We start from the raw sequence: 17,374 nt of genomic DNA on the forward strand, positions 1-17,374 counted from the left end.
CACGTGTGTTGACTTTAAGTCCTTAGTCTTCAACGCCTCTAGCTCTCTAGTGAGCATCTCAACCTTAGCTTTTAGGTTATCTTCTTCCCTGAGATGGTAAATTCCACCACCATTTAGGTTTGCTGCAGGTCGTGACCTATTTGTGCTCTCAGTAGCACTAGGTCCAGTCCAAGTGTGAGCTTTTTCAGCAAGCTCATTAAGGTATTCTATGGCCTCATCAGGATCTTTCTGTAAGAACTCACCATTACACATCATCTCCACAAATTGACGCTCTCTAGGTGTAAGTCCCTCATAAAAATAGCTCACTAAGTGCCAATTCCCATATCCATGGTGAGGACACATACTCAATAGCTCCTTAAATCTCTCCCAAGACTGATACAAAGTCTCACTATCCTTTTGTACAGAGGTGGAGATTTGCCTTTTTAAAGCATTGGTCTTATGTTGTAGAAAGTATTTATTAAAGATGACCTGAGTCATCTCATTCCATGACCCAATAGATCATGGTCTCAATGAGTATAGTCAACTCTTAGCTCTATCTTTCAAAGAGAAAGGAAAGAACTTAAGTCTCACAATGTCATCAGTTGCATTTTGACTATGAAAAGTCGCAACTACTTCCTCAAACTCTCTAATGTGCACATATGGATTTTTCATTTTCCAAGCCATGAAAAGTAGGGAGTAACTGTATCATCCCTGTTTTAAAATCCAATTGGCAAATATTAGCTGGAAACATGATGCATGATGGTGTGGCTGTGCGTGTAGGGTGGAGGTAATCCTGAAGGGTATTAGTGGGTTGATCTTCGTGTTCACTCATTTTCTCAGAATTAGAAGAATTATCAAACAAATTATTAGAAAAATTAAACTCTGACTCTAACACAGGTCTACAAGCAAACCGACCCAAGGCGTCTCTATACCTGTGCATGCAAGGTAGAGAAAAACGCAACACTAAAAACAACTACAAAAAGAAAAAAAAAAAAAAAAGGATGCAGCAAGCTAAAATACGAAACGAAATTACCGCATTTACAAACTGTTGAAAAGAAAAACTATCTCACAATTCTTCTACCGTCTCCCCGGCAACAGTGCCAAAATTTGATTACACCCAAAGAATAACGCGGTAGTTGTAGCACATCTTTGGGGTGTCGATTCCACAGGGAGACAAATTAAAAGAATAGCAAGAGGAACAAAAAAACTAAAGAAACAATATTAAATAAGTAATAGAGAATAAAAATTAATTTTAAATGTAAATTCAAGTGAAGCAAAGTGATTAACAGAAAAAGTACTCAAATTTGACAAACAATAGAGCGTCGGGAATCTCTTGCACAAATCTGGTATTTTAATTATTCTTAATTCATTGGATAACTCAATTAGGAACTCAATTCCTGCAATTCCCAATCGGAAGGTGTAGATTTATAAACCAGACTTAAATCAAATGTAACCCTTTGAAAAAACATTCACCACTTTTAAAAAACGTGAATTACTACCCCTATTGATAAAATCCAATGACGACAATATACTCAGGAAGCGATATTGCAGTAAAAAACTAAATCAATATAGATAAATAATTGATCCAAACATAATCAAAGAACTAATCCATTCAATAGAAAAAGCATGACTTAATCTATAAACACAATAAATTCTATGATTATTCGGAGAAGAAAACATCAACGATGAATTGAAAATGATAAAACAAAAGAGTTTTAGCAATTGAAAATCAAATACATGAATTAACAATAAATTAGAAATACCATATAATGTGCAAGTTCATCCCTAACCCTACTTGAGAATTTAGTTATCCATAAATATAATGGACAACAAAAATCTCCAGAGAAAACTAAAGCGAACGGTGGTCATGGAAGTGATTTTCTCCTCTCTTCAGATCTGCCTCTTTTGCCTCTTACTCCCTTCCATTTCGTGCTAATGATATGCTTATATAGGGTAAGAAAGAAACCCTAATGTCCTCTTGATTTTCGCATAAACAAATCGCCTAAATTTTAGGACTTATCTTGGCAGCTACGTACACCATTCAGAAGTTTGAATTTAGAAATTTTTATTGGAGACAAAGTTATAGCCCTTTAAGATATCTTTCTAATGTATCAAGAATCGCATCAATCCAATATGTGAGTAAAAAGATACAGTCAAAAGACTAAAAGTATGTCCAAATTGTCCCTAGCGAATTTCAGATTTGGACTTCTTGTGGTCTCATTTTGTGATCTTTTTTCTTTTTCTTTTCTTCCAAATTGCTCTCAAACCCCATGAATGTCCTCCTTTGAATTTGACTGGGCTTGACTTGCTCTTTTATAAACTCTAAAATTAGACATAAAAAAAATTACTTAGGACTATCCCAACGTAAATAGGAATTTAATTTAAGAATACACATTAATTCCTATGATTTCTATCCACATTTTAGCATTTTAGTCCAATAATAGGGTATATAGAGTGCACTTTCGCACACTCATCATTACCTGAGCATCCTTCTCTATCGTCTCATCAAAGATATAATACCAAGTAATTTTCCTTGAGAATCTATTAATCAGCATACTGTTTATCTCATCTACACAGTCATTCTTTGGTGTTAATACTGCTCAATTCATAAGGAGTTTTAAGTAATTGGAGTAGTCATTAACATCCAAGAAGACAATATTGTTGTCAATTAGTTCATTCAAAGATGTCTCATCATCTATGTGCAGAATAACCAGGTCGTTTGGTAGAATAATATCATCACCAACAATAATAGGCTCTGAACCATTCTCAACTTTGAACAAGAAATATGAAAACAATAGGTCTAGCCTTGCACACATGTTTTCAAACAATCTGAATTTCTCCAATTTAGGCCATAAATATGACATGACTAAGTTTGAATGACCAGTCAATTCTTCCCTTGTTGCTCTTCGAACAACTGGAAGAACTTGACGGAATGGGGGCGCCCCCCCCCCCCAAAGACAACTTAAAGAAAGTTTGGGTTTTAGCTCCTAAGATCTCTGTGTCTAGCTCTGGTTCTATATGAATGAGGGAACACTTGGATATATCACTTTATAAAGAACATCAATGAAGGCGTACTATGTATTTGGAGTTGTGAAATATTTTTCTTTATATTTTCCACCAAAAACCAAATCAGAATTATTTATGTGTTTAAGCAATTTACCAAGTGCCTGGATTGTAAAATCGTACTACATCTAAGTCTTCTCTCTCTCTCTCTCTCTCTCTCTCTCTCTCTCTAGGAAAGGTGGAGGTGAAGTGGGAGTGTGTGTTGGGGCATGTGGCTTTTAGTTGTAGCGAAAAGCTGAAGTTAGACATGAGGAAGATTTTGTGGTAGGCCTAAAACAGAATTTTAGCGGTATAGTAGCAACTTAAAGTGGCTGGCCAGGGAGGAACAAGGGAGAGAAGTGTAATACCCTAGTCTTACTATGTGAGTTTTTACGTCATTTTATTTTATTCCTTAAGTTAAATATGTTCATGTAAAAATTTTTATTATTTTATTTAGATGGGTGTGTTTTTACTTTTATGTGGGTTGTTAAAATAAATTAAGTACATGATTTTAAAGCCTTGTAGTATTTTCTCCTTAAATCCTAAAATTTTATGATTTATGAAAGAGCACAAATGATTCCCACAATTGGATTGGTAATTGGAATAGTTATCTTCCTAAATCTAATCCTAACCCTCCATTTCCTTAAGCTTTTAATGACCAAAATTTAACTAAGCCTTCTTCTCTTATGAACCATCGGTCTACATCTAATAGATGAAAGATTTTCTCTTCAAACCCATCGGTCTACACCTAATAGATGAAGGATTTTCTCTTCAAACCCATCGGTCTACACCTAATAGATGAAGGATTTTCTCTTCAAACCCATCGGTCTACACCTAATAGATGAAGGATTTTCCTCTTCAAACCCATCGGTCTACACCTAACAAATGAACCCCTTCAAACCCATCGGTCTACACCTAACAAATGAAGAACAAGTCTTCTTCATCTCTCTTTCCATGCTAGCCAACTCCACTTCCCTCTTTTCTTCTCCTCTTCAAGAAATCAAACTCCTCTCATTTTCTTCAAGCTTTGGACCTTCACTTCACCTCTTGAAAGAATCTAGGAGCTTAAGGTAAATTGTTTAATGTGATTTAATGTGATTTTGGAAGCTAACTAAATTGTTTAGTTTATGTTTTGATGTTATGTTATATATATATACATATATGCTCTGTTTTAAGGGATTAAGTATTTATATGGGGATGTTTTGATGTTATGTTTTGTATATCTACATATATGCTCTGTTTTAAGGGATTAATTATATATATATAAGGCTGTTTTAATGTTCTGTTTTGTGTATATATATAATTATGTTCTGTTTTAAGTGATTAAATGTATATATGGAGTTGTTTTGATGTTATGTTAACTAAATTAACTATTTTCTTATGTTACTCTTGTAAGGATTTGTCGAGAAGGTAGTTAATTGAGGTAACATTAAGGGTAGAAAACAATGTTAGATTTTTAATATTTTAGCCATCGTTAAAAGGGGATCTAAAGGATGTTGGATGAGTTTTAACACACTTGTTATTTATTGGATTAGGATTTTCTGAAGTTAAAGGGATTGCAGCGGATCGAGGTAAGTAGCTATGACCATGCGCCCACGTCAAGTTCTGTTGTGGAAGAATATTTCTCTATCTCTTTCCAAACGTTCCTCTAATTAAAGAATAAATGAGTTTATATTATGTACAAGCCTTTCTTGGTAGCCCTTGTTAAGTATCCTATTGATTATAATTGATTGTATGTATATATGGTAATGCATGCATGTAGTCCCTAAGTCATGAAATTTTTTATATATATGCTTCTTGAAATAACTAATATTTTATTTATATGTAAGCATGACATAAAATGCTATTTTTCAAAATAAAAGCATATTCATCGAACTAAGGAAGATATTGAAAATGTTGATTTCAAAGAAAGAAAAGGAATGAATTAATGTATGAAAATATGTAATGGCCACATGAAAGGAAATGATATCAAAGAAATGGGCAGATTACAATGCCGGGCAAGTAGTATTGGTAGTGCACCCAGTGCTGCTCCCTGACAGAAAGGGGTTCCTAACCTGTGACCACGGGTGGAATCCAGGTCTAATAGGACCGCTAACCCCAACACACGGGGCGTAATAGTGTGTTGGCCACAAGAAAGTGAAAGATTAAATGAAGTGTATGCATGAAGATATGATATATAAGTATGTATGAAAATAAGAAATAAAGATTTTGCATGAAAGTATGAAGTGAGTATATGCATGATAGTAAGAAGTAAGTGTATGCATGATGTTATAAAGAAAGTATATGTATGGAAGTATTGTCAGAATTAGTATTGGTTTATGGATGCATGTTTTCAAATGAAAGTACTATATGCTTATTAAGTTAACAGCATGGTGTACTGTTTACTGAGTATTAGACTCACTTTATGTTTATGTTTTAAACGTCCAGGTACAGATGAATCTACTGAGGAGCTGAGTATTTTTGAGGAGGGAGGGGCCGATGTTTAGTGGTCCCTTGGTAGTTTGGTTTCTTTTTATGAAAATATATGTTTCTTATGTTTTAATACTGGACCCCACACGGGGATGTTTTATTGAGTTAACTTCTAGACAAGATACCTTCGGGTATAAAGTATATAGTGGGGTAATGGAAACCCCTCCTGCTTTAAGTTAGTTTCCTTTTGTAAAGACTGAAGGGACTGAGTCCATTTTTGTTTAAAGTAGTTATGTTAAATAAATGGATGACGGACTCTGAGAGTCCTTTGTAAAGGAATGTAAAGGTATGTCTATTAGATGTTTCTTTTAGTTAGAAATTAGAATTTATGCGTGATGCGTTCGAATCGTCTCCCATTATCTTTTAAAAAAAATTAATAAAATAATAATAATAATACTAATAACAATATGGGAATTCATATATAAATAAATTTACTTTTATAATGGGAAAAAGAATAGGTAAGGGATCACGGTCTCCCTCTTGATAAGGTGGGGTTGTGACAAATCTTGGTATCAGAGCAAAGGTTAAGAAGTCCTGTAGACTTTAGGGGTAAACTAGGCTAAGGCCCTCTCTCTAAAGTATGCCAAGCTCCGCAGTAGGTTCAAATGGTATTTCTTATTGCATGATATGAATTTTGTAAAGAGATTTCAAGTTATGTATGTTACTTTGTATGAGTTTTTTTTTGCTAATGCTATTGTTATCCATGTTCTAGTATGGCAACGCAACACAATAACTATAAACGTTGAGGGCAGCCCAGTGTCCATAATCCTGAAGATCAACAAGAATCTCCTAGAGATTCAGAAAACCTTGTGGATGTGGCAACCGCCATGCAAGTCAAGTCCCACATCTGACTGCTTTTGATCGCTTCTGCAAACAGCATCCTCCTTTGTTTGATGGCAAGGATACGGTAGATGCAGATAATTGGTTAGAGCGTTTGGAGAAAATTTTCAGTGTAATCAGCTGTACCGAGGAACAAAAGGTAGAATTTGCAGTATATAACTTGGCTGATGTGGCCAATGGGTGGTGGAAGGCCACTCGCGGATTTATTCAGCAGGAATTGGGTGAAACTACCCCTATATCATGGAATAAATTTAAAGAGGCATTTAATGACCGGTTCTTTCCTGTATCCATTCGAGAGGCCAAGGCTCGAGAGTTTGCTGACTTGAAACAAGGGAAGATGACAGTGGGACAGTATGCATCAAAATTTGTGGAGTTGTCGAGATTTGCCCCACACTTGGTCCACACTGAGGCACTGAAGGTCGAGAAGTTTGAGCGAGGCCTAAACCCCAGAATTATGGACTCCCTTCTTGCATTGAAAATTAGAAAGTTCACGGACTTGGAAGATAGAGCAGTGATACTTGAGGAGAATTTACGAGTCCGGGCAGGGGAATTCAATCAAAGGAAGAGGCCATTTTATGCCATGGAGCAAAATAAGGGCAAGAGACCTATGTACAGCCCGATGCCCAAGCCAATCCAAGTGGTCAAACCTCCCCAACGTGGTACAACAGCGCCTCACCCCGCATGCCAAAACTATGGCAAACGTCATGCCGAGAAGTGCCTTATGGGGACTAACATCTGCTTTAAATGTGGTAAGATAGGTCATTTGGCACGGGAGTGTACAATGCTTGTGGCCCCTAATACTCAAGTGCAGAATCAAGGGCAGAAGAATCCAGCACCGGCTCAAGTTTTCGCATTAACATTTGATGATGCTGATACTTCTCCTAATGTGGTAACAGGTATTCTTCCCCTGTTTTCGCATCGTGCTTTAGTACTATTTGATTCTGGTGCTACGCATTCATTCATATCCCGTAAATATGCATGCCTGAGCGAGAGAGCACCTGAACCTCTTGAGCCAGTGATGTCTGTTTCTTCACCTCTCGGGAAATCCATGATTTGTCAGCTGAAAGGTTGTGCGATAAAGAGACAAGATCGACATCTCCTTACTGATTTGATAGTATTTGATATGGAGGAGTTCGATGTGATTTTGGGCATGGATTGGTTGTCTCAATACCATGCTAGCTTGGAGTGCTTCAAGAAGGAATTAATCTTTAGACCACCAGGTGAGTTAGAGTTCCGTTTCTGTGCTGCGGCTAAGAGTATTATGCCGAAGGTGATCTCAGCATTAAAGGCCACCACTATGTTAAGGAAGGGTTGTGCAGGATTTCTTGCTAGTTTGGTGATGCCACAACCAAATGGGCCTAAGTTGCAAAATATAGAGGTGGTGAAGGATTTTCCTGATGTTTTTCCAGACGAACTACCTGGCTTACCTCCGGATAGGGAAATTAAGTTCTCTATAGATATCATTCCGGGAACGGCACCTATCTCTAAAATGCCATACCGGATGGCACCTGTAGAGCTCAAGGAGCTTAAGGATCAATTGCAAGAATTGTTGGAAAAAGGCTTTATTCGCCCTAGTGTATCACCGTGGGGTGCACCAGTTCTCTTTGTGAAAAAGAAGGATGGGTTGTTGCGACTTTGTATTGATTATAGAGAACTTAATAGGGTGACCATTAAGAATCGGTATCCTCTACCACGGATTGATGATTTATTTGATCAACTTCAAGGATCCCAAGTATTTTCAAAGATTGATTTCCGATTAGGGTACCATCAGTTGAAGATTAAGGTGGAGGATATTCCAAAGACTGCTTTTAGAACGAGATATGGACATTATGAATTTTTAGTGATGTCCTTTGGATTGACTAATGCCCCAGCGGCTTTCATGGACTTGATGAATCGTGTCTTTAAGAAGTATATTGATCAGTTTGTAATAGTATTTATTGATGACATTCTTATTTATTCAAGAACCCCGGAAGAATATGTGAAGCATTTAGAGGTTGTTCTTCAAGTTTTGCGAGAGAAGAAATTATATGCTAAATTGAATAAGTGTGAGTTATGGTTACAAAAGATTTCTTTTCTTGGTCATATAATTTCAAAGGATGGTATTTCCGTAGATCCTGCAAAGGTGGAGGCGATAGTGGAATGACCTAGACCAAAAACTATTCAAGAAATTAGAAGCTTCCTTGGTCTTGCGGGGTATTATCGAAGATTTGTTGGAGGGTTTTCTCGCATCGCAGTTCCTTTAACGACCTTGACCCGAAAGGGTGAGGAATTCATATGGATGGCAGAATGTGAGAAAAGCTTTCAGGAGCTCAAGGAGAAACTTGTGACGACACCTGTTCTTACTATACCTTTGGGTACGGAAGGATTTGTGATATACAGCGATGCCTCACACAAAGGGTTGGGGTGTGTTCTTATGCAGCATGGAAAAGTTGTAGCGTATGCTTCGCGCCAACTTAAGGATTATGAGCGCAACTACCCAACCCATGATTTAGAGTTGGCTGCTGTGGTATTTGCCTTAAAGATATGGCGACATTACCTTTATGGGGAACATTGTGAAATTTATACAGACCACAAGAGTCTAAAATATTTCTTCACTCAAAAAGAGTTAAATATGAGGCAGCGTAGATGATTAGAGTTATTGAAAGATTATGATTGTAATATCAACTACCACCCCGGCAAAGCTAATGTAGTTGCAGACGCTCTTAGTCGGAAGTCTTCTTCTGGCACTCTCAGGAGCATGTATACACCCCAGAAATTTGTTCTTCTAGATATGGAGAAGTTAGGAGTGGAAATGGTGAAGGATGTACAAGCAAGGCTGAATAGCCTAGTTTTGGGCCCGATAATATTGGACCAAATTAAAGCTGCTCAAAGTGAAGACCTTAACCTCCAGAAGATCAAAGCAGATATTTTAGAAGGAAAACAACCTGATTTTGTGATTTCTGGTGATGGATCATTGCGGTTTAAAGGAAGATTGTGTGTACCAGCTAAAAAGGAACTAAGGGATTTAATATTGAGGGAAGCACATCGGTCTCTATACACAGTGCATCCAGGTAGTACCAAAATGTATCGAGACCTGAGACAACACTACTGGTGGAGCGGCATGAAACGAGACGTGGCTAACTTTGTAGCTCAATGCCTGACATGCCAGCAAGTTAAGGCTAAGCATCAAAGACCCTCGGGAGTACTACAGCCACTACCAATACCAGTTTGGACATGGGATGAAATCAGCATGGATTTTATAACTGGATTTCCTAAATCCCAAGGAGGACAAGATTTTGTGTGGGTGATTGTCGATAGATTATCGAAATCAGCCCACTTCATACCAATTCAGATGACTTACTCGATGAGCAAGTTGGCAAAGATATATGTCAAGGAGATAGTTAGGTTGCACGGAGTTCCGTCCAAGATAGTATCGGATAGGGACTCACGGTTTACTTCAACATTTTGGAGGAGTGTGTAAAGGAACTTGGGGACAGAATTGATTTATAGCACTGCTTTCCACCCTCAGACAAATGGGCAGTCGGAGAGAACAATTCAAATTCTTGAAGATATGTTACGGGCATGTGTCTTGGATTTCAAGGAAAGTTGGATAAAATACTTACCATTAGTTGAATTTGCCTACAATAATAGTCACCAAGAGAGTATCAATGCGGCACCATATGAAGTTTTGTATGGGCGCAAATGTAGATCACCCCTTTATTAGGAAGAGGTTGGTGAGAAAAAGATGCTGGGCCCTGACTTAGTTCAAAATATGCAAGAAAAAGTAGCTATCATTAGAAAGAGGCTTGCCCTAGCTCAAGAGAGACAAAAGAAATATGCTGATCATAGAAGAAGGGAGCTGCACTTTGAGGTAGGAGACAAAGTATTCCTTCGGGTAGCTCCAATGAAAGGAGTTATGAGATTCGGCAAGAAAGGCAAATTAACCCCAAGATACATAGGCCCATTTGAGATTCTTGAAAAGATAGGAGCAGTTGCATATCGACTCGCACTACCCCCAGAATTTTCAGTCATGCATAATGTTTTCCATGTTTCAATGCTTTGAAAATATGTGCATGACCCTACACATGTGTTGGATTATGCACCTCTCCAAGTGCATAAAGATTTCTCATACGAGGAAGCACCAGTCCGAATCTTAGATCGGGAGGTTCGAGTACTTCGCAATAAAACCATCCGATGGTCAAAGTACTTTGGAACCACCACACTGAGCAAGAGGCAACCTGTGAACATGAAGACGACGTGAGGATTAAATATCCCACTCTTTTTCTTTAAGGTACGTTCAATCTCGAGGACGAGATTATTTTAAGGTGGAGAGAGTTGTAATACCCTAGTCTTACTATGTGAGTTTTTACGTCATTTTATTTTATTCCTTAAGTTAAATATGTTCATGTAAAGATTTTTATTATTTTATTTAGATGGGTGTGTTTTTACTTTTATGTGGGTTGTTAAAATAAATTAAGTACATGATTTTAAGGCCTTGTAGTATTTTCTCCTTAAATCCTAAAATTTTATGATTTATGAAAGAGCACAAATGATTCCCACCATTGGATTGGTAATTGGAATAGTTATCTTCCTAAATCTAATCCTAACCCTCCATTTCCTTAAGCTTTTAATGACCAAAATTTAACTAAGCCTTCTTCTCTTATGAACCATCGGTCTACATCTAATAGATGAAAGATTTTCTCTTCAAACCCATCGGTCTACACCTAATAGATGAAGGATTTTCTCTTCAAACTCATCGGTCTACACCTAATAGATGAAAGATTTTCTCTTCAAACCCATCGGTCTACACCTAATAGATGAAGGATTTTCCTCTTCAAACCCATCGGTCTACACCTAACAAATGAACCCCTTCAAACCCATCGGTCTACACCTAACAAATGAAGAACAAGTCTTCTTCATCTCTCTTTACATGCTAGCCAACGCCACTTCCCTCTTTTCTTCTCCTCTTCAAGAAATCAAACTCCTCTCATTTTTTTCAAGGTTTGGACCTTCACTTCACCTCTTGAAAGAATCTAGGAGCTTAAGGTAAATTGTTTAATGTGATTTAATGTGATTTTGGAAGCTAACTAAATTGTTTAGTTTATGTTTTGATGTTATGTTATATATATATACATATATGCTCTGTTTTAAGGGATTAAGTATTTATATGGGGATGTTTTGATGTTATGTTTTGTATATCTACATATATGCTCTGTTTTAAGGGATTAATTATATATATAAGGCTGTTTTAATGTTCTGTTTTGTGTATATATATAATTATGTTCTGTTTTACGTGATTAAATGTATATATGGAGTTGTTTTGATGTTATGTTAACTAAATTAACTATTTTCTTCTGTTACTCTTGTAAGGATTTGTCAAGAGGGTAGTTAATTGAGGTAACATTAAGGGTAGAAAACGATGTTAAATTTTTAATATTTTAGCCATCGTTAAAAGGGGATCTAAAGGATGTTGGATGAGTTTTAACACACTTGTTATTTATTGGATTAGGATTTTCTGAAGTGAAAGGGATTGCAGCGGATCGAGGTAAGTAGCTATGACCATGCGCCCACGTCAAATTCTCTTGTTGAAGAATATTTCTCTATCTCTTTCCAAACGTTCCTCTAATTAAAGAATAAATGAGTTTATATTATGTACAAGCCTTTCTTGGTAGCCCCTAGGGGTGTAAAAAAAAACCGGAAAACCGGAAAACCGGACCGGACCAAACCGGACCGGACCGGTTGTGCCGGTTTTGGACCGGTCCGGTCCGGAACCGGTTTTTATAACTAGGAAACCGGCCGGTTCCGGTCCGGTTCCGGTTCCTCTTAATAGTGGGCCGGACCGGACCGGACCGGCCCGGTACTGTTTATATATATATAAATATTATATATAATATGTTTTATATTATATAGACTTTTTATATAAAATAATATAAATTATAATTATATATAAGATAATGGACTTATAATTTATTTTATAAATGTTTATTGTTTAATCTTGAACATAAAAATTTAATTCATCATATGCTTTTAATATATAATATTATAAATATATATTATTAATAACATTTTATTATAAGAAGTAAGAACTAAGAAAAAAAAAATTACTATAGTCTATTAATAATATAGTTATAATAATCACTAATATTTATAATCATACTAATAGTCTAATATAGACTTATAGACTTATAGTATTAATACTATATTGCATTGTTATATTCTTTAATTTATTATGTATAACCATGTAGTCTATTATATATATATATAGTCTATTATATTAATACAACTTAAATTGTATGACCTAATACTAAATACTAATAATCTAAAACTATATTACTATTAGTATTATACTTTAAGTCTATGTATAATTTTATAATCATATATAAAATAATGATATAATAACACTAATACTAAATTAATATACTAATACTATCAATATAGTCTAGCAGTAATATAGTTATAATAAAACAAACTCACTATAACAATTAACAAATATTAATATCATTATATGGTAGTTATAATCACTATAATGAATACTAATATTTATAATGATACTAATAGTCTAATATAGACTAAGTTATACTCATACTGATATAGTTATACTAAATCACCAATTCACCATAAGGTCCATAACTAATACTAATATATAGCTATACTAATAGTTTACCATTAATACTATTATATTGTCTAATATATTATATAACTATAACTAATACTAATATAGTAATATATATATACTAATACTAATAGTCTAATATAGACTTATAGTATTAAATATTAATACTAATAGTTTATTATACATATATATATACTAATACTAATAGTCATATTTTATTTTATTTCTTAATTTGATAGGATAGTGGTCATATTTCAAAATTTCTTAACAACAGCTCATGTTCTAAACTTACTTACAAATAAAATGATTATTTTGAATATATTTAAGATGTGATATCCTTCGTTTAAATGCATGGTTTGAACTTTTTTATACTTATATTTAGAATAAATATAAAAAAACTTGTTCAAATATGATTTTTTCAAAATGCTTGCCCGTATTTTTATTTTTTTAAATTTTTTTAATAGTAAAGAAAGTAATTACTAATGACTTTGTTTTTTTTTTTTTAATATTTGAAGATGTTTAAAAAGATATAATTGCATACAAGAGAAAAACCACGAAGGATATATTTAAAGATGTTTACTAACAAGGGGTTTGTTGGTGGTTTTAAATAAAAAGTTACAAAATATAAGAAAAAAAAACTAATTGTTTGTTGGTGGTTTTAAATAAATACATCTTCTACTTTTAGAAACTTTTTTTTTTTATTACAAACCACTTTGGTTAGTAAAACCGTTTAAATATAAACTTTGTTAGAAGAGTCTCAATAAATACATCTTCTCCTTTTAGTGTTTTAATACTTTTAACAGTCTCAATAATACATAAAATATATTTTGCTATTCAAAACGGTGCCGTTTTAGTCTCCTCATAACCCTAATCCCCATACCCCCTCCCATTCGTATCAACCACGCCGCAAGCCCCCCCCCCCCCCCCCGGCGATCCCTCTTCCCTTCGAGCAGACAAACCCTAGCTTCCCCCGTCCCTCCCTCTCTCTCATCTCTCTCTCTCTCTCTCTCTCTCTCTCTCTCTCTCTCTAATAGACGAAACAAGCATGCCGTATCTCTCCTTCGTTCTTCACTTCTCTCTCTCTCTGCTCTTCGATGCCCTACCCACTTCCCCCCCATTCACTTTCTCTCTCGTGTGTGCTCCGACGGTGAAGCCCTAAGTTTCTCAGCCGTCTCTATCAATGATCTCATCGCTAGCATTTCGGTAAGCCTCTTCTCTCTCTCCCCATCTTTGAGCAAGCATTTTGGTAAGCCCTAAGTTTCCGATTTTTTTTCTTCCTTTAACATGGGTCGTTTTCCACTACTCTGCCCAGATCTAGCAGTAAATGATTTGAGGAGTTTTCTGTTTATGGGTTACATCCTCGTGCCATCGTCTTCATCCCTGGGTATGTTTTCCTCTCTGTGTTTCTTTTGTTCTCTGTTTGTTGATTTTGATTGTTTTCTTTTTGTGCATTGGGTATTAGAGTATATCTTATATAGATCTATGTTGATTTGGGTATTAGAATTTATATTGAGTTTGGGCAAAACTGGTGTTTTTAAAAAAAGATGTACATGTTTAATACTTGGGTATTAGAATTCAATGTGTGCACCAAGATTGCTTTGTTCTACTGTGATTGGAATGTTGCATTGAATCCTTCACTGTTCCAAATTTGTACTGTGATTTGGTCCTGATCTGAGCATGCATTCTGTGGGTTAGAAAGTTGTGATGATTGTTAAATACTTGAATTGAACTGGGTAATTATGGTTGGAAAAACTGTGTGATAGTTTTATTAGAGATGTTTTATGGTATAATATGGTGAACTCTATCTCTAATGGAGGTGAAATACTTGCAGATAGCAAAGAAATCTGGAACTTATAATCCATCTAGGTGGGTGAGATATTTTACTTGCAGATCTGAATTGTTCTTGTTATTGATATTTGATAGTTTTTTGGTGATCAATATATCTTTTTGTTTTCAGTTTATAGATTGGATCTGTGATTGGAGTTTTTATTGGATTCCTAGATATGTTGATGGTTTCCATGTTTTGAGTATGTATGTTGTGGGTTGTTTGTAGTTTTGGTGAAAATGTTTTTTAGATTTGTAATTTGGACTTGTAATTTGTTGAACTTTTGGACTTGTAATTTGTTAGACTTTTTTATTTGTATTTTAGACTTTTGGTATTTGGATTTGTAATTTGTTAGACCTTTGGACTTGTAATTTAGACATTTGGAATTTGGACTTGTAATTTATTGGACTTTTGGACTTGTAATTTTGGACTTATTTTATAAGCTTAGGACATATTTTTTTTACACTAGATTTCATATTTCAGTTTTTGTGTTGTAACAGTTTTTTATATAGTAGAATTTTGTTTAGATAGCATATTAACAATTTATAAGGCAGATTTTTCGTAACAGATTTTTTTTACATAACAGATTTTTTTTATAAAGCAGATTTTTTATAGCAGATTTTTAAAACAGAATTTTTAAATCAGTTTTTTTTTTTTAAACAGAATTTTTTAATGACAAATTTATATTTTATTAAAACCGGAAAACCGGACCAAACCGGACCGAAAACCGGTAAAACCGGAATACCGGTTTATAAGAAAAATAGGTGCGTAATCGGTTTTGAAAAATACAAAACCGGTACCTATCGGTTCGGTCCTAGATTTTGTCTAAAACCGGACCAAACCGGACCGGTTACACCCCTAGTAGCCCCTGTTAAGTATCCTATTGATTATAATTGATTGTATGTATATATGGTAATGCATGCATGTAGTCCCTAAGTCATGAAATTTTTTATATATATGCTTCTTGAAATAACTAATATTTTATTTATATGTAAGCATGACATAAAATGCTATTTTCCAAAATAAATAAAAGCATATTCATCGGACTAAGGAAGATATTGAAAATGTTGATTTCAAAGAAAGAAAATGAATGAATTAATGTATGAAAATATGTAATGGCCACATGAAAGGAAATGATATCAAAGAAATTGGCAGATTGCAATGCCGGGCAAGTAGTATTGGTAGTGCACCCAGTGCTGCTCCCTGACAGAAAGGGGTTCCTAACCTGTGACCACGGGTGGAATCCAGGTCCAATAGGACCGCTAACCCCAACACACGGGGCGTAATAGTGTGTTGGCCACAAGAAAGTGAAAGATTAAATGAAGTGTATGCATGAAGATATGATATATAAGTATGTATGAAAATAAGAAATAAAGATTTTGCATGAAAGTATGAAGTGAGTATATGCATGATAGTAAGAAGTAAGTGTATGCATGATGTTATAAAGAAAGTATATGTATGGAAGTATTGTCAGAATTAGTATTGGTTTATGGATGCATGTTTTCAAAAGAAAGTACTATATGCTTATTAAGTTAACAACATGGTGTACTGCTTACTGAGTATTAAACTCACTTTGTGTTTATGTTTTAAACGTCCAGGTACAGATGAATCTATTGAGGAGCTGAGTATTTTTGAGGAGGGTGGGGCCGATGTTTAGTGGTCCCTTGGTAGTTTGGTTTCTTTTTATGAAAATATATGTTTCTTATGTTTTAATACTGAACCCCACACGGGGATGTTTTATTGAGTTAACTTCTAGACAAGATACTTTCGGGTATAAAGTATATAGTGGGGTAATGGAAACCCCTCCTGCTTTAAGTTAGTTTCCTTTTGTAAAGACTGAAGGGACTGAGTCCCTTTTTATTTAAAGTAGTTATGTTAAATAAATGGATGATGGACTCTGAGAGTCCTTTGTAAAAGAATGTAAAGGTATGTCTATTAGATGTTTCTTTCAATTAGAAATTAAAATTTATGCATGATGCGTTCGAATCGTCTCCCATTATCTTTTAAAAAAAAATTAATAAAATAATAATAATAATACTAATAACAATATGGGAATTCATATATAAATAAATTTACTTTTATAATAGGAAAAAGAATAGGTACGGGATCACGGTCTCCCTCTTGATAGGGTGGGGTTGTGACAAGAAGATAAATGACCTGGAACAAAAATGGAAGAAACTCAGACTCTCGGAAGGGAAAACCATAAACATAGTTATAGAAGAAAACTCTACTGAAGAATTGAAGTATAAAAAGGATAGATGTTTGGTGGGAAAGGTATGCCCAACGAGAACAATAAGCAAGGAGGTCTTGGGATCGAAAATGGCTAGAATATGGAGTCTCAGTAAGGCATCAAAGTTTTTGGAAGTCAACAGAAACATATTTGTTATCACATTTGAGACACAAGTTGATAAACTAAACGTGTGGGCAGGGCGACCTTGGCTGTTTGATAATCAATTGTTGATACTCAAGAATTTTGACTTTGAAAGGTTCTGGGTAAGGATGCACAACCTACCCCTTGTGTGTATGATAGAAGATCGAGGTGAACAAATTGGTAGAACTGTGGGGATTGTGGAGGTGGTGGACACACAGGAGGACGAAAGTGGATAGGGTAATTTTCTTAGAGTCTA

The 17,374-nt window shown here is 35.1% G+C and overlaps 1 long non-coding RNA gene and 1 other non-coding gene across 2 annotated transcripts; both read left to right on the forward strand.

Annotated features, from left to right (window-relative positions):
- The first annotated feature begins 322 nt into the window (after positions 1-322).
- Positions 323-430, forward strand: LOC122312121. Its single transcript, XR_006243034.1, has one exon. It is a non-coding gene; the product is annotated as a small nucleolar RNA R71 (small nucleolar RNA).
- Positions 431-4,064: 3,634 nt separating this feature from the next.
- LOC122308926 lies at positions 4,065-5,637 on the forward strand. The gene is made up of 3 exons (XR_006242286.1): positions 4,065-4,091; positions 4,557-4,592; positions 5,449-5,637. It is a non-coding gene; the product is annotated as an uncharacterized LOC122308926 (long non-coding RNA).
- Positions 5,638-17,374: the final 11,737 nt, after the last annotated feature.

Source organism: Carya illinoinensis, chromosome 5 (genome assembly GCF_018687715.1).
Source record: "Carya illinoinensis cultivar Pawnee chromosome 5, C.illinoinensisPawnee_v1, whole genome shotgun sequence".
In the NCBI taxonomy this organism is placed as follows: domain Eukaryota; kingdom Viridiplantae; phylum Streptophyta; class Magnoliopsida; order Fagales; family Juglandaceae; genus Carya; species Carya illinoinensis.